This window comes from Oenanthe melanoleuca, chromosome 20, assembly GCF_029582105.1.
Source record: "Oenanthe melanoleuca isolate GR-GAL-2019-014 chromosome 20, OMel1.0, whole genome shotgun sequence".
Lineage (NCBI taxonomy): Eukaryota > Metazoa > Chordata > Aves > Passeriformes > Muscicapidae > Oenanthe > Oenanthe melanoleuca.
The window spans coordinates 9716616-9740275 of NC_079353.1; the positions used below are offsets into that span (position 1 = coordinate 9716616).

The 23660-nt window shown below is 44.5% G+C and overlaps 1 long non-coding RNA gene across 1 annotated transcript; it reads left to right on the plus strand.

Annotated features, from left to right (window-relative positions):
- The first annotated feature begins 2669 nt into the window (after positions 1 to 2669).
- Positions 2670 to 20710, plus strand: LOC130261392 (uncharacterized). Its single transcript, XR_008841976.1, has 3 exons — positions 2670 to 2771; positions 18136 to 18218; positions 19707 to 20710. It is a non-coding gene; the product is annotated as an uncharacterized LOC130261392 (long non-coding RNA).
- The last annotated feature ends 2950 nt before the right edge of the window (positions 20711 to 23660 follow it).

Below are 23660 nucleotides of genomic sequence, written 5' to 3' on the forward strand. Positions count from 1 at the left end.
GCCCCCTCCTTCCACACACCCCACAGATTTTTCTGACTACAGGCATGAAGAGGGAATGTTCCCATGTTTGTGTGAGCATTGGCATATTCTCTGGACATGCCAGTGGATCAGAAGCAGTTCCAGTTTTAGAAATGTAGATTTTTTTTTTAATAATGAAAACAAGCCTTTTCTTCTACAGTAGTGTATTCAAATTGATGGTATTGCAATGGCAATGTGAGCCTAGAAGACTCTGCTCCCTTAGCTCATGTCAGCCCATGTGAGGCAGCACCAAGGAGTGGTTTGGCCAGCTGAGGATGTGCAGAGTGCCCAGGGAGGTGTTAGACAAGATGGTGATGATGGTGAGGCTTCCAGATGAGGCTAGATCCCAGCAGGCAAGAGCTCACAGGCTGTTTCCAAAGTCCTCCACCTTGCCTTGCTGCTTGTTTTAACAAAGGGTCACAGTGCCCAACGGGCTCCCATTTGTGCACTGGCTTTCACAGAGTTTAATGACCAGGTGATGGTTGTACCTGGGCTGGGGAGGTGCTGCCTTGGACTGTGACGCTCCTGTTGGGCTGCATCCACTGATTATGAGGACTATTTTCAGCAGCTTTATTGCAGTGATGATAAAAACAAACATCCTTCTTTTAAACAACAAGAAACTTTGAACCTTTTAAACACTCCCTGAACTGTGGAGAACTTGTTAAGCTGGATAACCCTCAGTGAGGAAGCAAAGTGCAAAGTGCTGCTAGCCTTGTATTACTCACAGGTCCTTGCAGGTGGCCTCAGAGACTTTTCCTGGTTCACCAATGACCAGTGAGGGGTGCTCTGAGGGTAGGGGCACCATCCTCTTTGGCCACAGTGGGAATTTGTTCCTGTTAATCCCAGGAAAAGAGGACCTTTGGGTCCTTGACAAATGTTTCTTGTTGATTGTGTGTGATCCTGCTTTGCTTCTTGACTCACTTCTCCTTCTCTCTCCTTTCCTCTAAGGCTGGAAGTTCATTCAGCCTTTTCTCTTCTGATGAGAAGTTGTGAGGTCTGTAAGAGTTTTGAGAATATTTCTTTCCCTGTTCTTTCTTTTGCTTACACAGTCGTTTGGTGGGAGCAGGAAGACAAGGAAACTCTCAAGAAGCTGATGAAAAAGAAAGCTGTGATTGGATTTCTAGTGCTAGCTGGAAGGAAATTCTTGCTCACTTCTCTCCCTAACTCTTCCTCCTCCCAAGATGCTTTTAAAAATAGGAAGGATCTCAAATTGATGTCAGAACAGTTTGTTCTTGAACTACTCTGCAGATCACAGCAGCTGAGCATCACATTCAACACCCAAAAAGGGACAAGAAGCCCATGAACACTTTTTGGGTTTGTGATTTGTCTCGTCACTCTTGGGTTGATGAATTGTTGAAAAATTCTGGCTCTGAGCTGTGTACAGAGTGTGCTGGGCCATGGTTACAGAAATGGGACAGGAGGCTGTGCTAAAATTATCAGACTCAGCAGAGCCCTCTGCCTCCTACAAACACCCCAGAGTTAATTCAGACTGTCTTGGTGCCACAATGGGCTCTAAACTCTAATGACAGTGACCAAAGGAACTTACTGCAGAAATATGAGAAGGACTCAAATTGCCATAAACATAAACAAGGCTATATTTCCTAGGGAAATAATTATTAAATAAATAATTAAGGTATATTTAACAAAAAATGTAAATTATATATTTATTCCAGAATATATTTTGCTCTGGAAAACAGGAAGGACAAACAAGGAACACTTGTTAGTTGTTACAAGAATATCCTTGAGAGGAGGAAGTGTTTCACCAGCCAAGGAGAAAAAGATCTCCATGAAACCACACTTCTTTCTCTTCCCTCCAGCCCTGTCCAAATACCGTGTGAAAGTCATTTGCCTTGGACTTGGGAGGTTTGCTTGCAAAAAACTGCATTTCTTTTTCTCAGAGCTTAACTACAAGTTTACTCCTTGAAACTAGACAAAGTCACTGGCTAGTCAATGCCTGGCTTGAACAGATTAGTTTGAATTCCTGTGTATGTAGTATTTTAAGCTCAGGTATTGGTTTCACTATATTTCTGTTTTTGATAGCAATGAATTGATTTTTTTACTCTGCTAGTATTTTAAAAGACCCAAAACTCTCCCTTGATGCCAAACCCGGATGGTTATTAAAGGATTCTAATATTCTTTCCTTTTATTGCCAGAACTGCTTTTAAAATAAACTGACTATGTGAAAAGTAATTCCTTTATGTCCTTACTCTACACTTGAAGAATTGGAAGGAAGAGGCGATCATAAGCTCTTGGACACCCAAAAGAAAGAGAAACTTTTCTTTAGAACGATCTTGTTCTGAAGAAAAACCTCTCTTGTCTTATCTAGGTGTATTCTCAGGCTTTTGGGATGTCAGAGAGCACCTGTTTCCTTGCAGGCTCTCTGTCCATTCTTAGTGTATTTACTGGGTATAAATAGTTTTTCTGATTAACAGGTATTTTCTGATTCTTAACATCAAGTTGGTGGAGAAGTCCAACTTGCCAAAAGTAGCAAGGAGCTTCTTGTCAGAGGCAAGTCTGACCTTTGGGAGCTGCAAAGGAAGGGAGGACACAGTCCTTGGGCTTGTCCTCAGGGGTGGGGCTCTTCTGACCAGGCTTGGTGACCAGCCTCTGACAGTCAGTGAAGCTCTTGGCAGTGCAGGCAGGGAAGCCTTGAGTCCAAGGGATATTGTCCTGAAATGAATGTCAGAAGTGCCACAGGCAGATGCTTTCAGGGCAGTTTATTTCCCTGCCCTGGGGAGCAGGGAGCGGGTCAGGTAAGTGTCTGCAGCCTGGGCAGGGACAGTGTCAGCCAGAGCTGGATTTTGGGAAAGCCTCAGTGAAATAATGAACAGAACTGACCAGTGTGAGCATGTGGCTTTAGTAGTTTGGTTGCTGCTTCTCTTTTCTTTATGTGCAAGTTTTTAACTACAAACTACTTTTCTTTCACCAATCTAAATGAAGCCACCGTACTCAGGAAGACGCAGCAAGTCAGTCTCTTCATGAATAGAAATTGTTGCACCTAAAAGTAAACTCATAAAATTGTATGTGTGAGATGGAGTAAAGCAGTGCCACTCTTGGGTTCTGGAGCTTTGTTTTTGAAAAGACAGCAGGACAGTACTTTGTCTCCTCTAAATTCTTCCCATCCAGATAACAGGGACAAGAAAGACAAAAGCAAAGATATAGTGTTCACAACTCATAGGCTGCTCCCACTGTGCATTTTTCTCCTGTCTTTCCCAGAGGGCTTGAATTTTCTCAGTGACAGCCAGAGCAAGAAGTGCCAAGGAGAGTGAGCAGGACTGGGAATGCAGCAAGGTCTACTTGTAATTCCTGGGGTAGACTCATTTCAGGGAGCAGGCTGAGAAAGTTTTGCTTGATTTAGGTGGTCAGGAGGGATCTGGTTTAGTTTTGCGAGGCAGAAAAAGGGGGATGCATTTCCCAGCATCAGGTTATGCAAACCACTGAGGTGGAGGTGGGAGGGGCAGGCTGGCTGCGAGTCATTTTGTATCTGCATGAAAATGGAATTCAAAACATTCCCTCTAGAGTGGTATCCAATACCAAAATTGGATTTGGGAACTCAGAGTACATGAATATTTGTGCTGTCAATAAGAGTTATCTGTATACAGAACCCTTTCCTTGTCGCTTTCTCTACCATGCTTCCTTCTTAATTCATTTTCAGTCTTTAATGTACTGTTGTGTAGCATCCTCTCCCATTAGGCCCTGTAATGTGCTCCGATTGCCTTCAGCTTGACTGCACTTAATAGCCAGCGTAAATAGAACTTAGTGTAGCATGCACTAACATCTCTATCCATTGTCCAGAGATTAAATACATGCCACAAATGGTTTACGCATCATCAGCCTCGAGCCCTCGTTTCATAGCTCCCAACCAAAAGAGGATATTAAATTAATTTGCAGGTTGCTTTAGCAAGGCCTAACAAAAAGAGGAGGGGGGGAAAAAAAAAACCTGAGGGTCACTCTGCATGTAATATCCATCAATCAAAAAAGGGGGGTGGAAAATGATAATGGCAGGTCATTATAAGGGGACAGGTGCACACATATTTAGCTCTATGTCTAGTTCAGGTCAAAGCTTAATGGTGTTAACGGGGAGGAATGCAGGCTATGTGAGCAGTGTGGATGTGTGAGGAAGAGGCAAAAGGGCAGCTCTGTGACAGGACAGCACTGCCTCTTCCAGATCTTCATGCTTAACCCTTTACTCTGCCTGGGCAAGAGCTACTGAGTAACACTGAGCTTCTGAGAGGAAGGAAAGGAGCAAAGCTGACATCTCCAGCTTTGTCCTGCAAGCAGCTTGTAGCACTCAAAGTCAGCAAGGAGGCAGGAGTGGGGCAGGGCAGTGAAAATGAACTTGCACAGTGCCAGGGTTCACACTGCCAGGACCTGGGTGTACTCTTATCATGGGCAAGGGTTTTGTCAAGCAGCAGGAAATGCAAATGCTCCTCATGGAAAGGCAGGGAGAAGATCTGTGTTCAGCAGGGAACATGGGCTAACAGAGATGAACAATGATCTTCACAAGGGCCAGGACTGAGAGAACTGGAAAAACAATGGCAAGGCCACATCTCATCTACTGAAAGAAGAGCTGTGACTAAAGCAGTGAGATGTATTTAAAGTGAAGTGAGGTTGACAAGGTTGAGAGGAAAGGATGGAGTCCTTGCCTTGCTATTAAGAAGGAAGGTACTACACGAATGTGGAGTGCACAGACACTGTGTGCCAGCCCTGCTTGTCAGTCTGTACTTTTAGCTCAGTGATTGGGACAGACATGGACAATGAGAAAGCTTCAGTCACACTTGTGGTTTCCAACAAACAACTGGGAAGACACACTCTAGGTTTAAAGGACCAAGCTGAAAATTAGGCTACTTGCTTTCTGGCTGTGGCAAGTAAGGCCACCCAGGTATGCAAATCTTTTCTCTTTAAGTTTGATAGCAATCCACAGAGGTGAAGGAAAATATCAGTGATTATCACCGTGTTTTAGATGCCAGCATCAGGGTTTTGAAGGTCTTGTTGATGAATAATAAATCACTCTGGAGTGATGTGGCTCAGTGCCACGTTCCCTTGCTTTCTGGAGAAGTGTGTTTTCAGGTGCTGCATTCTGGAGTCTTCATGAGGAAATGATCCAAATCCTCCCCCAAGCCCACAATAACACGCTTTGACTGACATGGATAATTTTTCTGAGTACCATCCGTACCCTGAGAAATGATATACTGGGAACTAGAATAATAAAGTAAGGAAATATCCTTTACCACAAGAGTCTAAATGCCCAAGGACTGCTGTCATAGAAATCATGAACTTATACTCTGTCAGCTGATATTTTAAATGCTATTATTCCATGCCAATTTTCCCAGGCTGGAGCCATGAAAGTGAAGAAAGGCAAAGCAACACTGCATGTTAGCAAGGGTTCAGCAGAAGTTGTAAGAGAGAAATTTGCTAGTTAAGGTATAAATAAGAAGCCAATTTCAAGCTGTATTTAAGGGTAGAAGATTGGTTTGAGTGCATTTGGGAAGGAAAAAAAATACATTAAATAAGTTACTTTTAAAAAAAGAGATTAGTTTTGGGAGCAGAAGGATCTATTCTGGAAAGTTTGCTCTTGATGGAGTGACCCACACTGCAATTTCCTCAAAGCCTTGGTGAGCTCTTGTTGCTCCATGGTCAGCCCAAGAACTGCTTTCAGATGTGGTGGTCTGTATTCTCTCATGCTCTATTTTCCTCCCATTTCCCCCCATCTTGCTAGTAAACAGCAGAAGCTGCTTGTCTTGGGGCTGAATGGATGGGGGAAGATATGAATTGAATCCTGACCTGCTACAACTTCAGCTCCTGCTTCAATTTTCACTCCAAGCAGATGCTCAACCCACGAGGGCCGGGGAAGGGAGAGGGAAGAGCCCGATGGGGCTGGGCTGTGCTGTGAGCTCCAGAACAATAGATGATCACTCTTAATTACGGCAGCCTGAATGAGCATCACTCTGCCGGCCCCTTTCCTCCTGCTATCTGATCAATACAGTCTTAATTGCCGAAGAAAGGCAGTATCCTACACAATCACAGCACAATGGTTTAATCACTTGGACGCTTAAAGTTAATTTCAGGCAGTTCATTTCTCACTGCCTCTCGCTCTGTCAGGCATGGCTCGTCTCCTTGCACACACAGGTGCACGTGTGCTCGCAGCTAAAGGTGGGTTATCAATAGCTTTTAGCGAGATTATTTCAGCTAATTGAAAATGTGGGAAATGTTATTATCATGCATAAGCTTAGAAGAGATTTTCTTTTCGAAGGGGGGTATGCTAAAAGCTTTTTTTGAGATACTTATTGAGGGAAGAAATAAAAAGCTTTTCTATTCTCGGCCATCTCCTCTGCTGCTGTCATGCTGACCTGCCCAGACACTCTGGGGATTCTTGGGTTAGTGGTCAGGTGGTGCAGCAGGATTGGAACCTTGTGAACAGCTGGAGTGAGAATTCACCTGTCCTTTCCACAGCACCCAATCCTCTCCAGCTTTTGGGATCTTTGGGCTCCTGGGCTGTGTCTCTGCAGGATTGTTTTTTGTGGCTGGCACAGTGTGGCCACTTGAGAAGGCATTGTTGAGATCCAGTGTGATCCTTGGCTTAAAACAAGGGCATATCTGGCCCACCATCTGCAGAATTTCTGCTGTTTCAGATTCTGCTTGGATCACATTTTATAGATGAGGGTGTGCTGCAGCTCCTTAATCCACTTTTGAATATTGTCCAACAGATCCAGCTGGAAGCCTCAGCTTTGGGGGCTGTGAGATGCTGGCCACAAGAGGGAAATTTGGGTGTTCCTTCCTCCTCAACAGAGCTGAACATCACCACAGCAAAAGTACAGGCTTTTCAAAAGCTTCTTGTGATGCTGAGTGCAGTTTCTGACCTTGAGACTCCTGGATCAAATCCTCTCCTATTCTTCTTTCTCCCACCCCAGCCAGAAATTAAGGCCGACTGCTATTTTTGTAAATTCTTCAAATGCTGCTGACTTGTGGCTGCTTAGAAAACCTAGATCAAGAGGAACCTGGTCCAGTGGAGCTCTCAGGCATCACTTGGGCTTGTGAGTGAGCCCAGGTATCTTTTATTTTGGATGACAGTGAATCAGTCACAGAGAGGGGCTGCCCCTTGCTGGGTGCCTGTGCTGTGTTATGGAGAATCCTCACCCCTCCCTGGGCACTGAGCCCTGGGAAATCTGATCTCACAGGATCCAGGACACCAAGGAATATCAGAGAAAACACTTGCTCTGTTTGTAGGATAAGGCAGCATGGTAGCCAGTGCCATACAAGTAAAGGGCCTGATGAAAGGTGAACAGAGCTTTTCAGAGCTGTAGGAAAGTCATCCTTGAGCAACAAAAACATTATGTGAAGCATATTGCTGATGTTGGGATGGAAAAAAAAGTTGCTTGAAAATTTATCTCACAGCCATTTTAGTCACCTCCAACTTTGTTCTGTATTGGACTGTTTCCTACTGGGGCAAAGCTTTTGGCTGGAGGCAGCCAGAAGTTTCTTCTGAATGCCAGTCTGATAAGGATGAAGTTCACAGGCTTCACTGACATTTTTTTCCCCCCAGAAAATAATTTCCAGGATAAAAATGGTATCCTGTGTTTTTGTTATTATTTTCTGGCTAGTGCATATCTGAAATGCCAGACTTGGTTGCAGCTTTCTCTATGTCCTGCAGATCATTTTTCCATGAAGAATAGCAGGCAATGTTAGAAATTTGATAAGAGTGGCTTTCTCCTTTGATGAGTTCCTGCCCAAAATCTTAGGCAGAAGATGGGGAATTCAGCATGAAGGATACAGACCAAGAGAAAGGACCTGACAGAAGCACAGTCACTCCCTTTGTTGCAATGCTTTAGGCTAACCATTATTCACAGCCCTTTCCTCATATTGCATCTTTCATGATTTGCTTAAGCGATTTTAAATTGCTTTTGTGATTTCATTTAGCAGAGACCACAATAAAAGTGACCCTTGAGTTTATGAAATGAAACAGCCTGCACAAAGGGACTGAGGGCCTCAGCAGTGTGTGGGGTGAGGTTTCTGTGCTGCACAGGGAGTGTTTGCCTGGGACAAAGGGATGATAAAGGGTTGCAATGAAATGGTGCAAGCGAGGAACATTCCTACCAGAGCAGCCCTGTGCCTGTGCAAATGAAGGATGAACTTTGCCAGACAGTCCAGAGCATGCCCACCACCCAGATTTTTTATTAAAAATAAGGTTTTGGGGTTTTTTTTTTTTTTTGTTTTGTTTTTGTTTCCCCCTCAATGTTTTCCTTGATGAGGGAGGCAGCAGGCAAATCACTGAAGGGTTTTTCAGCAGACCTCTCCAACAGGGGAGTTCATTTAGCAAAATGTCCAGGGCTCTGAGCTCATGGCCAGGAGGAAAGCTGATCTCACTTCCAGATGCTGTCCAAGGTGTACCTTTTGAGCCTCACCCTGCTCTGAGGTTTGGAGCAGTGCTGGGATCAGGAGTTTGATGTAACAGTGCAAGTCAGTAGAAATCCTTGGGAATGAGAAGGGAGATGGAAAGAGTTGGCATTGCTGCAAAAAAATCTGCAAAATCTTCTCAGAAAAAGGCAAAACCTGTCTTTGGAGCTCCTTTTCCAGTCTCTATTTTTTTTTTATCCAGTGCTCAGCTATTTGGGAAGTGGGTTCCAGCCCCCACACCCCAATACCCTGCCTGTGCATCCCCAAACCTGCTAGCCTGATACAGTGATGCCTCTTGATAACACCGTGATGTTTTTGACTGCCCAGAAATCCAGCTGAGCCTCTCCAGAGCTGAACAGGGCACAAATGAAACAAGCATCAGCAAAGTTGCTGCATTTTTACACAGCTGCTTTGCTGGGTTGCTCTCTTCTGTGCCAGGGAGCAAATCAGCTCCTGGGAGCCCTGCAAGGGAGGAATCCCAAATCTAACCTCTGATTTTCCTCTGGGATTTGCCTCCACTATCTGAGACAAGAAGTTAAACAGAACATACAGAGGAAATGATAAAAAAGTGACTTATTTTCATGCTGTTTGGCTGCTCTTTACTGTAGATGACAAGTGGCCTGGTGATCTTAGATGCCTCTCAGGGGGATGAAGGGCAGGATTTGAAGCAATTTATTGGTGACACCTCATTTAAGGTATTAGTCCCACTTCCCTCCACCTTGCAGGGGAGCTGTGCCTGGAAAGCCCTTGGGAAGAGGCTGCCTGCAGCTCTCCCTGCTTGGTCCCCTGAGGAAAGCACCACAGCCAGGGAAGGGCAGGATAGATTTTATTCCTTTTGTTTCAGCAGGAGCCAGAGGCTGTGCTGTCGTGCTGCAGCCTGGCTTGTTTCTGCTCTGAGCTTCTCTGGGGGGTTCAGTGTATATTTGCAAAAGAACAGCCTCCCTTCCTTTCTGCTCCCCGAGAAAAACAGTAAAAAAAACCCCAATAACCCAGAACAAACTTTTTTTAGAGGAAGGAAGGAGAAGGCAATGGGAAGCCGAGGCACTGGGGGAAATCTGATTTTGAGATTTTTGTCGCTGTGGTGGCACATTTTCCTCTGATGCAGCTGTGTAATGAGTTCACATCTGTTCATGCCACATGTTGCTCTGCCTTGCACAGATGCAAAGTCTCAATTTTTCTAATTAGCAACAACATGAAGTATATCTTAATTTTCTGTCCCCCTTCCCTCTAATAAACGTGATATTAACAAGGTTACATGCTTGCTTTCACGGGGTTTAATCGAATGAGAAGCAAGATTGGGTTAGATCACACTGTTCTTTTTAGGTGGGGTCTGCTGCAGAGACATCCATTCATTACAATAAGCAGAAAGCACAGGACAGGGGATGGGGCACACCCTCCCCTTTTGCAGCAGATCTATCAGTCACAACCACTGTTACCTGTGTATGTGATCCTTCAACCTGGACCACACTGCATGTTTGTCTTGTACGTGTATCTTTGTTTTTTACAGTCTGAGTGCCCAGGAAGGCCTTCAACACCAGCTCTGCCCAGAGATCCATTTGTGGTCTGAGGGGATGTGGGACACAGCCCAGATCCAGGCAGGACAGGAGCAGGAGATGCTGGAGGCTCCCAAAGCTGTGAGAAGCTGCAAACCAGCTGAAACTGCAGAGAACAAAAAGGGGCAGCCCCGTGCCTCTTCATGCCCTGAAGAGCTCAGTGGCATCTCTGTGTGAGACTGACTTCCCTCACTCCTGGCTGCAAAAATGCTCAGCTGGGGCTGCTGGGGACCCTGAGAGCACAAGCTGGGGGGCTTTGCCTGTGGCCCCCATGGCAGTGATCAGAGCAGGACAGGGACTAGTGTGGATGGACTCTCCCTGAGCAGGATCCAGCCCTCCTTGGACAGCCTGCATTCATATTCCACCTGACTCTGCTGGGAGAAATCCATGGGGACCCCAACAGCAATTACTAGTGTGATTTAATTGGCATTATCATTTTAGTGGCTTGACAGAGATAAATCGCCCTATTGGGTAAGGCTGCTACTGTGACAGCAAAAGCAGGAGGAAAGACTTTCTTCTTCTCTCTGGAATAGGAGATGACTACCAGTGTATCTTAATAATTAGTGCTGTTATAATTAATCGGGCTATTTGAGAGTCAATCTAACAAACAAATGGAGGGCTTGATTGTTCAGTAATTGACAATTTGTTTTCAATATGGTATCACTCGCTTCTGCTTGTGCAAAGAAGGAAAAAGACACAAAACTGAGATTACTGAAGGGCTGGGGCTTGGCTGCAGGGGGGACAAGTGACTGTGTGAGAGAGCATGGGGGAAAGGAGAGTTCCCAGACACTGAATGTCCCAGGGACCTATTTGTCTTGGAAATACACACACAAAGTTATGATTCCTTCTGTTTCCCTGCTTGTCAAACAGTTGCAAGCCAGCTGTCATTGCCTGTATGTGTTGTTTTATAGAAAAGCAGAGTTTTCAGACCTTGGCCTTTCCAGAAGATTTTTACCCTGGTTATATTCCTGGATCTGCTCTATCCAGGCTGCATTTCTTTCCTTGCCTTGTCTCGGTCTCCACTTTCTCTCTGTCTTACCCTCTGCTCTGCAGTATCATGGGTGCTCTGGAACCTGCAGTAAGTTTTTTGTTGATGCTTTGGATGGAAGAACAATGTGTGGCTATGGCAAAGAGTGTGTGGATGTACCAGGCACTGCAGCACTGGGGTGTTGCTCTCTGGATTCAGACCAGGTGTGTGTGGCGCTTCCATTCTTGCCTCCAAAGTAGGCAAATACAACAAGAGAGTGGGCAAACAATTTGATATATTTTTAAAAATTATTTCCATTGTTTAAATGAGGGAAGCAAGATACAGATATTTTGCTCGTAAAATGTCTCTGTGATGATATCAGGTTTTGAAAACTGGTTAAGAGTCTGCTGTTCTCCAGGAGATTCCCTCTTGCTATCTCCATGAGAGCTTTTTGCTTTCTTTCACATAAGACCAAATACATCTGAGTCCTCTAGGTCCTACAGCACATGCTCTACTCCCATGGGCTTCTGAACTCCTGTTGGTGCTGGCCTGGAGGATGCTTTTATCACATTAAAAAGGTAGCAATAATCATGGCTGAGGAGACCCTGCAGAGAATTCCAAACTCTCACAGTTCTTTGGAATTGGCCTTAACCACCAAATGTGTATGGATGGATATCCATATGGTCTGGGGAATATACTTTTGAGCGTGGCTTTTGCTCCCCATACAATTGCTCCCTGTTGCAGCAGAATTGTTGCTGCACCCAGAGAGGCTGTGAGCAGCTCTGTCAAGTGGCAGCGCTTCTCCTGCGACCCAGTTTAAATGAGATATGAATAATTGATTCGCCTCCTGAATAATTAATTGGATATTCAATAATGAAAGTAATTGTTTGGCTCATTCCTCCATTGATAATCAAGCTAATCTTCCCCTTCAATATGTGGGCCATACAGATATGTAAAGCAGTGAGACAGTTTACAGGCCAATAATGCAACTAATGTGCTTGGTGCGGGGTCACCTTGTCCAAATATTTCAGCAGCTCCCAGGGCTGCTCTCCACTGGGTTATCCACTGCACTGTCAAGCTGTGTGCAGCAAAGGTTTGGTTTTTTCCTCCTCATTCTGATTGCTGAACATCTCCCACCAGGGAGGAGTCTTCTTGTACAGTTTAAACAAAAATCGTCAGACGCCGCTTGCTCCAATTAAGGCTTCCAAGGAGGTTTGTTCTTCCTCCAGTCAATAGTGCAGGGATTAAAGGGAGCAAGCAGTGCTCTGAACTCACGGGGATGCTTTCTTCTGCAGGAATTAGAGCCCAACTCCACAGAGAGGCTCCAGAGCTTTTCTTTGCCACCAGCCCTTTAGAAATCAAAATCAAACCGAAACACATTAATGCTGATTTTGCAGCTGCTGCGTTTGGGTTTGAGTTTCTAATGTTGCAAGTCCCAGGAAGCCTGGAAGTCTGAGCTGGCACTGCTGTGGCACAAAGTAGATGTGCCCTCTGGAGAGGGGCTAAGCAGTGCCAGGGGAGTGTGAATGGGTGACACAGTCTCAGGTTATTCCAGAAGCATTTTGGGGATGTCCGTCTGAGGTGGCCCCGTGCACTGGGCAGAGTTACCAGATCTGCTTTGGGGATCTGGGGTTGAACCACGACATAGCATCACAAAACCAAGTGATATGAGGAAATCCTGTGCCTGAGTCAGACACTGAATAGTTTCAATACTTATAAACTGTAACCCCAGAAAACCTTGCCTGCATCCCCTCGTGTTCCACCAGACCTCTGATTCCTGCACATTCCTGTTGGGTTTCAGAAGGGCTTGAGGTCCTGGCCAGTAGTGCAAGTCACAGAATGTGGAAGACATTCACAGGGGATCCTGTCCCAGAGATGCCCACATTAACAGGTAAATAAATCCTCTGCCACTGTTGTAGGCCTGTCCTGGCAGGAAAGGGCATTCAGGAATCTATGAGCTCCATGGGTTTCATCTTGGCCTTGTTTCTCATGAAATTAAGGGCCAAGAGAAGCCTGTTCTCACCATATTGTATGTTCAAAGTTCTGCACTAATGACAGAGCTTATCAACATGACTGAGGCAGAAAAGCATAAAAAGCATCCTGAGACACCATGCACAGGGAAGGTGAGAGCTGGGACAGTCTGTAGTGAGGGGGAGAGGGAGTTTTGCTCCTGCTCTTGTTCCTGAGATAGCTCCTGACCAATGTCCCACCGTCCCTGGGCTCTGGGACTGATCCATGCCCTGCAGAGATCAATGGTCTCAGACTCTGCCCCGGGTCTCTGCTGGGTCTCTGGATGCTCTGAGTGGAAGTTTCCTATGAGAGGCTTTTGCAATAGCTGGGACATGGCTGGAGCTTTCAAGCATCTCTCACTGTGCCCTGAGCCCATGCATGCTCTGAAGGCACAGTTCCACCAGCTTGAGCATTCTCAGCAAGAATTCCTTAAGCCTGGAACACAGTGAGAAACCCACACTTCCTGAGGTTGCACTGAGGAGGCAGTTCCTGAGGTGTCTGTCTGGAGGGCAGGAGATGAAGGTGTCATTTGGGAATATCAAAGCAGTGCAGCTCCAGAATATTATATTTTGCCATTAGGATCAAACCTGCAGGACAGTGAGCAGCCCTTGGGGCAGGGAGAGCTACATGTGGCTGGTACATCTGACACTCCGAGGTTTTAGCCCTGGGTCCCTCCTCCTGGCAGCAGCAGTGAGCAGAAGCAGTTACTTGGAGATTGATGCACCATTATAAATGTGCATGTGGGAACCATTTAAAACAAGCAAGGAAAGCAGCAGAGTGCTCCTGGAGAAGGATCTACGTGAGATGACAGTGCAATCTGGGAAACCCTCCCCTGCAGAAGCTACTTGAATTTAGATACTTTTTCATTTTAACCAGTTTAATTTCTTTATGAGGGCTTTCATTTGAAAAAGTGGCAGCACCGACAGGACTTGGAAAGATTCTTCTTCAGCCAATTTACTCTGCAGTAGATTTATCATTTCATCCGTAATTTAAGCAGAGACACTTGATTGTGCATTCATTTATACAGCTCAGAGCTGCTTGGTTGTGTTACTTGTGGAAAGTGTGAGGACAGATCAACAGGGAAGGGGCAATGCCAGCTGTGTTCCTAAGAAACCTCTGCAGAGGTCACTGTGGAGAGGGGAAAATGGAGCCCATCAGCTGGGTAAAACCAATAAAACCCAACTTCATTTAAAGCTTTTTCTCATCGCAGTCTAATTTAGTGTGAAGATGGCAGCACCACCCTTCCCTTCCCCTCCCTTCCCCAGGCTATTAAGGGGTTTGTGAGGGGCTCCCAAGATCAAAGCTCCCTTGGTGATTGAATTGATGTGCAGCTGCTGCCTGTGAGCGGAGGGAGGCTCTGGGGAGGGAAGGGGAGCACGGGGACACGCCACAGCCCTGCCAGAAGAAATACTGCAGTAAGCCCCTTGCCTCTGCCTGGCAATCCTGGAGTTATTTATGCACACACATAAAGGGTTCCATGCATCCCACTGAAATCTCTGTTATTTGTCAGTGAGATCCCCCTCCTGCTCTGCCTCAGCTAACATTTACAGTAAATCTGTTACACTGACCATTAAATCTGCAGCTGCCCTGAGCGATAGTTTCAATGGGTGTGTTGACAGCCCAAGTGTTAATAATGATGCAAACACTAACCTGTTTATTGATTTGCTTTTTGTACCCTTCATTCTAGCTCACTCCTTCTCACTCTCGGAGGAGAAATCCTAGAATTAGTAATCAGGTGACAGCTCAGAGCCCCCGTCTGTTCCCAGCAGTGTCATCCAACCCAAACTCCCAGAGATAAATCACAGGTGCCGTATTCTGCCTCTGCCAGCCATTCAATATACTGTTACTCAATGCAAGATGTAGTATTTGTCATTGGTGCCAACAGACAGGAGGGAAAAAAAAAAAAGAAACATTAACACAGACGTGAAAAGCTTTTAACTTTGACAAGAGAAGCATAGGGAAGTTTTACATTTAGCCCCTCCACGGAAGGCCAGTGCCCATCCATTAAAGCAGCTTGTCAGACAGTGGGTGTGGTAGAATGGAGCTGGGATCAGGATGCTGAGAGGAAAAACCTGATGTGCTCATGGTGCTTCCTCCTCCTGCTAGGTGGATACCTGCCCACAGCACTCAGGAGCATGGAATTGGTGAAAGACAAGAAATGGTCTATTCATGAGCCTCCTTGAAGATGAGACTTAGGTGGGTTTGTAGAGGGGGTGCAAAGAGCAGTTTTGGTTTATGCCCTGGGGGTCTGGGAGCCTGTTCAGACCGTGGGGGACACAAGGTGAGCAGTGACACAGCCCCAAGAGCTGGCCCTGCTTATCCTCTGCTGACAAGCACCTCAGACAACCTATGTGCTTCTAAAGCATTAGCCCAAAAAAACTCCCATCTGAGCTACCTGGCAGGGTCCTCCAGGTTGTAAAGTGTGGAGAGCTTTGCAAACAGAGCCTGCAGGAGCCAGGAGCTCACATCTGAGGGGATCAGTCCTACCTCAGGTCAGGAGCTGCAGAAGCTTTCCCTGTGACAGGCTCGGGGTGGCATCCAGCACAGGCACCACAGCTCTGCTGATGAGCTGCACAGGCTTCTGAAAGAAGCAGCTGGAGCTGGCTGCAATCTAGGCTTCATGTTCCCCATCTAGCAGTGCTTTTTGACCTATGGTTTTTACAGTCAGGAGAGAAACCTGCCCATAAATAGGCAGAATTTATAAACTCTGCAGGGGCTGTGATATATTCCCCAGGAGCTGGGGCCCCAAAGGCTTTCAGTGGCATTTATAAGCTTCACTCAGTTGTCAGACCCCTTAGTTCCTTTTATTTCTGCTAAGTTTATAAGCTCTGAAAGAGCAGTCTGCAGCGTTTATTAACTGCACTGCAGAGCTGAAGAAAAGCAGCTGATCCAAAAGAAACACAATTCTACCTGTACCACTTAAACATGGTTCAAATCAAAGCTCCACATTCTGTGTGTTTTATCCTGTCGTCTAATATGCACCCATCACCAAACAGATGGATATGTGTCACTATAGAAAATAAAATTCCACCAGTGGTAAAAATCCTCATGGATGCCTTAATTTATTAGGAGGAACCTGAACCGAGCATAACAACCAACCACTAAAAGTGGGAATTTGTCAAGTCTGAAATGTTAGTATCTATGTGAATATGTAACTGTGTCCATGAGGAGAAACTAAAATCCAATGAAAATAAAATATGTTTAAAAAAATTGTATCATGCATGTTTCAATAGGACTAATATTTTTTAATTAGGGTCCCTCAGCTCTGTGAAACATCAAGTTTCCCAGGGAACCTGTAGTGGCAGCCAGCAGTTTGGAAAAAAAATGTTTAGTGCTATATTACCTGGGAATAGCCTCAGGACATCAGGGTCAGCCACTGGTTTTGACATATATAAAATAACTGTGCTCTAATTGTAAATCCCAGGGTATTTTGGACTACATGGTATGTCTGCAACGATTCTGGGGAAAACAGAGCTCTTACCACAGTGGAATGGACACACAGGTTTGCTCTAGCTATTGGTGCAAAACAAAGCAGTGACAGATTCCTTGCCTTGATTTCAATAAATCTAAAGGGTGAAATGCTGCCTACAAGATGAAGCAAAGTTTTTGCATTAAGGATTCCTATGTAAGATTTCAGGACTCCTTTTTTAAACTTTTCAATATTTTGTTTTCAGTTTCTTTTTACTTTTTTTCCTAATAGGACAATATGCTAAATTTTTTTCACTGTGTTTCTGAAACTGTAGAGTTGATCATATTTGGGCTGGGCAGTTGTGAAGGAGGATTTAACATTTCTGATTTAATTAAATGTGTAGATGTGCTTGGACCCCACCTTTTAATTGTGGATGAGAGTTAAAGGTTTTGTCTTGGCAGACCAGTGTTTTCCCTGTAGGAACTCAGGTTTGGAGTTCTCAGGCTGATAACAAAAATCGTGATTTTAACACAACAGAGGCAAAGGAAGAAGAAACAGTCTAGAAGCTGGGGACTGGGAGGGATGATGAAATAACAGGGGTATTTGTAGACAGAACTACTAGAAGTGGGAAAAGCACAGAAATAAAAGTAAAGCCCAAGAGGAACAGAAAACACATGAAATTACTGAAAAGGAGACCAAAGCCTCATCCTGTGACACACAAGAGAAGGCCAATCTTAAATAATTATAGCAACGGTTTGACTTTAAAATCAGGATGTATATTTGTCGTGGCTCCTCCAACAGTGCAAATCCCTCCTCCTCCCTTTCTTTGCACAGATTTCCCCAGACAATTCACAGTCCTTTCCTTCCTTTATTTATGTGGTTTCATATTTCATGGCTTTTGGTTACTGTATTCCCATCATGATTTATGACCAAAGGGAAGAATTGCATCCAGGTGATGATCCAGTCCATTATCTCTAGGGAGATGCTGACCACTGTAGTGGAGCACAGAGACCTGTTGTACCATGTGATGGAGAGAAAGCACAAAAAGGCTTCCAGGTTATGAGGGAAAAGCACAATTTCTGTGATTTGGACAGTTGGATACAAAGAAAAAAGAATCCTTTTTCCTATTTTCCATCTTCCTGAATGGGATGTATTATTTAAAAAAATATAGGAGACCAAATATATTCAATGTGCTAACACCCATCTGCCTTAGCTGAAATGACCCATTTTAAATGCATGATACAACAGGGTAAATCTGTCTCGATGCCACCCTTGGCTGGGCTGAAATTTTTTCTTCCACTTTTTTCCTTTCAGTTTTCTGCTTTGCCATTAATAAATCAAGATTTCTTTGCCCTGCTCTGCACCTTCCCAGCTTTTGCAGGTCATTAATACCAAGACAGGACTGTTAATCTCTTGGTCCCAAGGTGCATCGACCCATTTGCAGAGAGAGAGGCTGGGACACTGGTGGGACCATGTCCTTGCTCACAGAGCAGGGGGATGCACCCCAGGGCACATTAACTCCAGAAGTGTCACAGTGGGACCTGGCCTGCCCAGCCTGCTCTGACAGCCATTGGTTTGGGTGTGGACCTTGGGATAAATCTCAGTGTGAGGTGTCTCTCAGCACTTTTACTGCCTGTGCCCTACTTTAGCAGTGGCTTTGCCAAGGAATATCTCCTCTGCTGTTATTGAGGTCTTATTCCCACTGCTTAGGTTTCTTATCCAATTCAGCCCTTCTATCACTCATGGCATGTAGAAGAGGCTAACACTCCTGCTTTATTTTCCAGGTCTCTTCCCATCAGTGAAGGGCAGGAACAAAGCTTGGCAATGAAAGGCAATTTCTCCTAACCCAGTGGGCCAGCACAATGTGGTAAGAGTGCTTTTAAACAACAACAAAAAAATCCAATAACTTCCATATAAATTGTCCAGGAGAGAAAACTTTGTGTTTTTGACATTTGTAGCTGTTTCAGCATTTTTTTGTGCAAGATGAAAAACTTTTGCATTGAGCAAAACACAGATTTATGATCAATAAAGTGAAGTTTAACAGTTTATAGGGGCCATACATTCTTTTTTTAAAAATCTGATATTAAAAACTATTTTTTTCTCTCCCAACCATGTGAGAAAGCCTCTCTGGTGTCAGAGTTTCAGCATAGTAAAGCAGCACTAGGGATAATCACTGGATGGGGTTTCCTGCAGGACCGGTTGCCACCCAAGCCATCCCCCTCTTGCCTTCATGGAGCCATGAACACATGGATCTTGAGCTTTGGGGCTTCAGAGAGTTTAGAACACAAGGCTTTTGCAGGTGCCTTTCTGGACCATAAAATAAACCCATTCCTAATAATTCTCCCATAGCACAAGATGCAGGCAGAGAATGGGCAGCTGGTGCCAAAGAGTGTCACAAGTGTTTTGGGAGCTCCTTGGGAGGACTGGGAGTGTGTGAGATGCCATTGGCACTGCCTCATGCCAGGCTGCAGGTGCTCAGGGAGCTGGCTTCTTCCCAGCTCTGCTCTGCCTCACAGGAGCATGGAGCAGGCAAATCTCCTGGAATTGCCCACTTACCTTTACCTCTCACCAAGAATGCTCAGTTCTGAAAACATTCACGTCACAGAAGCACAGAATGGTTTGTGTTGGAAGGGACCTTAAAGCTCATCCAGTTTTCACCCCCTGCCATGGGCAGAGACACCCTCCACCAGAGCAGGGTGCTCCCAGCTCTGTCCAACCTGGCCTTGGACATTCCCAGGATTGGGAACAGCCACAGCTTTCCTGGGAAGCCTGAACCAGGGCATCCCCACCCTCATGGGAAAGGATTTATCCCTTTTATCTTATCTAAATCTACTCGTTTTGTCCTTTGTGCTTTCCACGATAACAAATAACAAATGTGCCAGGTTCTGTTGCTTAACATACTGGAAAGCAGAAAAGACTCTTATTCTACAAAGAACAGACCACTGAAATTGATTGTTTTATATATTCTACCAGAAAATCACATCCACAGGCTGCCTGATAAAAGCTATTTGAAATTAGCTTTTTACATAGAAGTTAAAGTAATTTTGAGTATAAAATTATGGACTTTAGGGCCAATTCTGTTGCTATCAAAACCAACAAAGATGATCAGATTTATTACAGAGCTATAGAGAGGTGAGATAGTTCTTGTTTTATGCTCCTGACTCCCTGATTATGCAGTCTCAGGGCTTCCTACACCTGAAGAAATGTGGAAGTGCTTGTGTTGCCCTTATCTCTTCTACATGTTACTCTCTGTAAAGGATATCTCAACACAAGATCCACAAAGGAGAAATAGGAATGTGTCCACTACCTGAAGAAGGTGGGGATTTAGCTTTTTTTTTCTCTTCTTTTTCTACAGAGCATCTGACTAAGCCAATAAATTTATTGAGGAGATAAACTGGACTAAACAATCCCCAGGTTCTGCATGAAGGATGGTGTTACAGCACAGCCACACTGACCATGTCCCCTTCTTCCCACAATATGCCTTGAAATTTATCACCCAGTTGTGAGCTTTAGCTGTGTAAATCCCCAGTGAATTGATGGGAAAAGAGAATCTGGCTGAGGTTTATATGGAGGGTCTCAAACCCTTAAATGCTGGCGGCAGTGTGGTCCCCATAAAGCTGGGCCTCGGGGAATTTATTTACTCAGGGGGAGCTGGGACATGGAAAACTGGACTGAAGCAAGTGGGAGCTCAGAGCTGAGCAGCTGAACTGGAATGCCATGATTTCTGTGGGGTGCACAGCCATTTTCACTTGATGAAATAAACTGGGCTCCTGGAAGATCTGAAAAGCGGCTGTTAGAGGTTTCTGTCTAAGAGCTTGCAAGTTTTTGCATTTCTTCTGAAGAGAAATTTACACTCAGAAAATTAAAGGATCTACAAAGTGATGTTTTCTGAAGCAAAATCTGCCATTATGGGTATGTTAAGCACTTGCACTGAGCATCTGAGCTAAACAGCATCTCCTGACTGACAAAGCCGTCACCCGCTAAAAGCAACTGTTATAAAATTATGACTAGAACATATATAATGTTTGTGTTTAACAAGATGACAGAAAAGCCACCTTAGTAAAAACTGATTATGGTTACAGCTGAACAATTCACATCATGCAAGATTTATAATATTAAGGTTATGCAATCATCTAATCGGAGAGACAAGCCTTGAGTAATAATATGAAATGCATGTACTTCAATCTGCAGCAGTGGATTCATTGCTGTTTTCTTATTAGCTCATGCCAGCATTAGGGCTGCATTATCCATTTCACCATAGTCTAATTCAGCATTTCCATCTGAAAACATATGCACAATAAGTGATCTATGCCAAACAGGGAAATGGAGACAAAGCCATTTGAGTGACTTCACGGCTATAAAAACATACATAATCTGTATGTCTTTCAGCAATTCCCAATACTTTTTACTACATTTCTTGCATGAAAAGTTTTCCCAAAATAAAGGAAAATATAGAAATTGCTCCTTCTTTTCCCTGGAGAACAATTCTTTGGGGGTGGAACCAAAGTGGGAATCCAATCTGTGAATTTCTTATCTTAGAAGTGGAAATATCAGATCATCTTATTAGTGCTGTGCCAGCTCGTTGGGAAGTGGCTCAGGATAGGAGAGAATTACTTGAAATGTGCATCTTCCAGCCCAGATGAAATTGGTAATATTTATATGGAAAAGGAATCTCTGTTTTTTCTTAGAAGTGAGATATCTCAGATACTTTCTAAACATCAGATATTTTCATCCAACAAATAGCAACACACACACACAGACACACACACACAGACACACACACACACACAGACACACACACACACACACACACACACACACATCTATGACAATATATGTGTATATAAACTCTAACTGGTAAATTACTGTGCAGGGAAGTCATAGTGTACTTCAGGTTAAAAATGTGCTATTTTGGGACTGCCAAGTTCAGGCATCGTATTTCAAAAGCACATATTATAAAAGCTGACAAGTGTTTATAATGCAATAATCAGACTAATTGACTGAGATCCCTGATTAAAATGAGACTTTTCATGCAAAGCTCAGACTGAGATTCCCTCTGAGCTGAGTTAATTTTCCAGAGCCTGTGCAGACTTTGGTCCTGTGAGGTCCTGGCATCTTGGGACATCAGGCAGTCCTGGGAGGGGGGATTTCACTGAACCAAAAGTGCCTGGTAATTTGTTGTTCAGATCCCTTTACATGTAGGTGGATTTATCAGACTCCTGCAACAATCACAATGCTCAGGAAAAAAAAAAAAAAAAAAAAAAAAAGGAGTGTTTCAAAGGTAAACAGAAGGCATTTGTGTGCTGGGGTCTGATTTATTATACACACTATATATAGCTGTCATTAAATGAGCAGGCTAACGTGCAACTATTCATCATGGGGGGAAATGAACAGGCTATTCTCTCCTTGCCTGGAATTGTTCATATTTCTGGAAACTAAAAGCAGTGTCTAGGAAAGGAAAGAATGCCTAAAATGCTGTAGGATATTTGATTTATTCTCTTCAGTCATTGCCTCTTTCTCTTCTCTGTGTCCCAGAGTATCATTGAAATCAATCGATCTTAGAAACTATTTCTAGCAATCCCAGTTTCCCTCCAAAATCCCTGCTAAAGGCCCCCTTTTATTGTTATTGTCATTAACATAGGCTCAAATCAGTCCACAGTTTTTGTCTTTACTTTGGAGGTGCATTTTGATCTAAGGAAAACAATTCATCTCCTCATTTGTGTTACCAGCAATTCACAGTCTGCATCCAGTAAACTGCAATATCCTTTCGTGTGCCAGCTTAAGCAATTCTCAGCTTGCTGTTTAGTTACACAAGAAACAGAAAATAAGTGATGCTGCCTGATCAAAATAGCTCTCTGAGTGTAGATTCAGGGATGTGGCTAGAAATATTCAGATTCTTCTTAGCAATAAATAATTGCTGAAGAAAACCAGGAATAATTTTAATTAATGAATAAATATTATTTTGAACTATTTGTGGCTACAAAGTGACATGTGATTTAATGAACTAGGAGAAATGGCTAATGCAATCCAAACATTGCAATCAAGATGGTTCTTTCAACAGAAATTGGAATTCAGTTAGGTTATGCCTTTCATGACAAGGCTCCCTTGCCACATATGCACGGTTTTTCTCACCAAAATATGCAATGCTTATGGCTGAAATGAAATGAATTATTTTGGTTTTCAGGAGAAAAAATGTTCAGTATGTTGGGCTGAAAGCTCAAGATTTTCCAGGACTTTTTTAAAATCTCGTTTCCCAATTCTGGCTGTTAATTCACTTCTCATTCAGTTGTGCCATTTAAATGAGATCCTCTCTGGAATGAGGCTGGGATCTGTGCAAACACTGCAGTGTTGTGCATGGATTGGGATGAGGAACCCCCACCCCATGGCAGCAGGGCAGGGCCATGTGCCCACAGGCATCTCCATGGGCTCACCCTGTCCCAGCTTCTCCAGCAGATCCCTGGAGCATCCAGCCCAGCTCAGCATGCAGAGTTGTGCTGATGAGAAGAATTTTTGATGTCACCCAGCCAGCAAGACTTGGGGGACATTACACTCCAAGCACTGGCAACCCCATGAATGGTCAATTCTGATTTTTTTCTGCCAGCCCTGTCCTACACCCACCCTCAGCTTCAAGGCTTTGGGGTGGTTTTTGTCTTTTCCAGCTTGGGGAAGCTAAGGGAGAGGAAGGCGGACAAGGAAACCCTCTAAAAGACAAAGTGCTCCCCCCCCAGGGAAGTCCATGCTGGGTAGGGAGATGAAAGGGTGTGTTGTTTGACAATGGGGGCGTGTGGGTGTCTCTCATCAAACCTTCTGACACCCAGTGCTGAGCTGCACAAAATACCCGAGGGTCAGCTGGGATAAAAGCAGCCATGGCCCTCAGGGCTCTGCTTTTCTGCTTTCTCCCTGTGCCCTGCTGCATGAGTTAAAGGCAGGTGAGGCACAGGCAGGAATTGCTTCCCCCACAGCTTCTCAGAGTTCTGCTTCATTTCTCCTTCTGTAGGTGAGGAAGGGTCTCAGGCACCATTTGGCATCAGCTCTGGCTCCTCCACCCAAACCTTTCCAGCCTCCCCAGAGTGCCCTTCAAAGAGAAATCTCTGCTGTGCCTGTTCTATAATAGAGGAATCTTTAATTGCTTGTTCTTGACAGTGCAACTTCTTTGTTTCATTCTGGTTTCACCTGGTGACTTAAAACACACACCTGAACGCCTCAGCCAACACAAGCAGGGATACATGTGGAGGAAGGTGAGGCACACAGATTTAATTGCAATTAGGGCCTTTCCTGCAGCTTTACAGACCTTTCATGGCTGTGCATG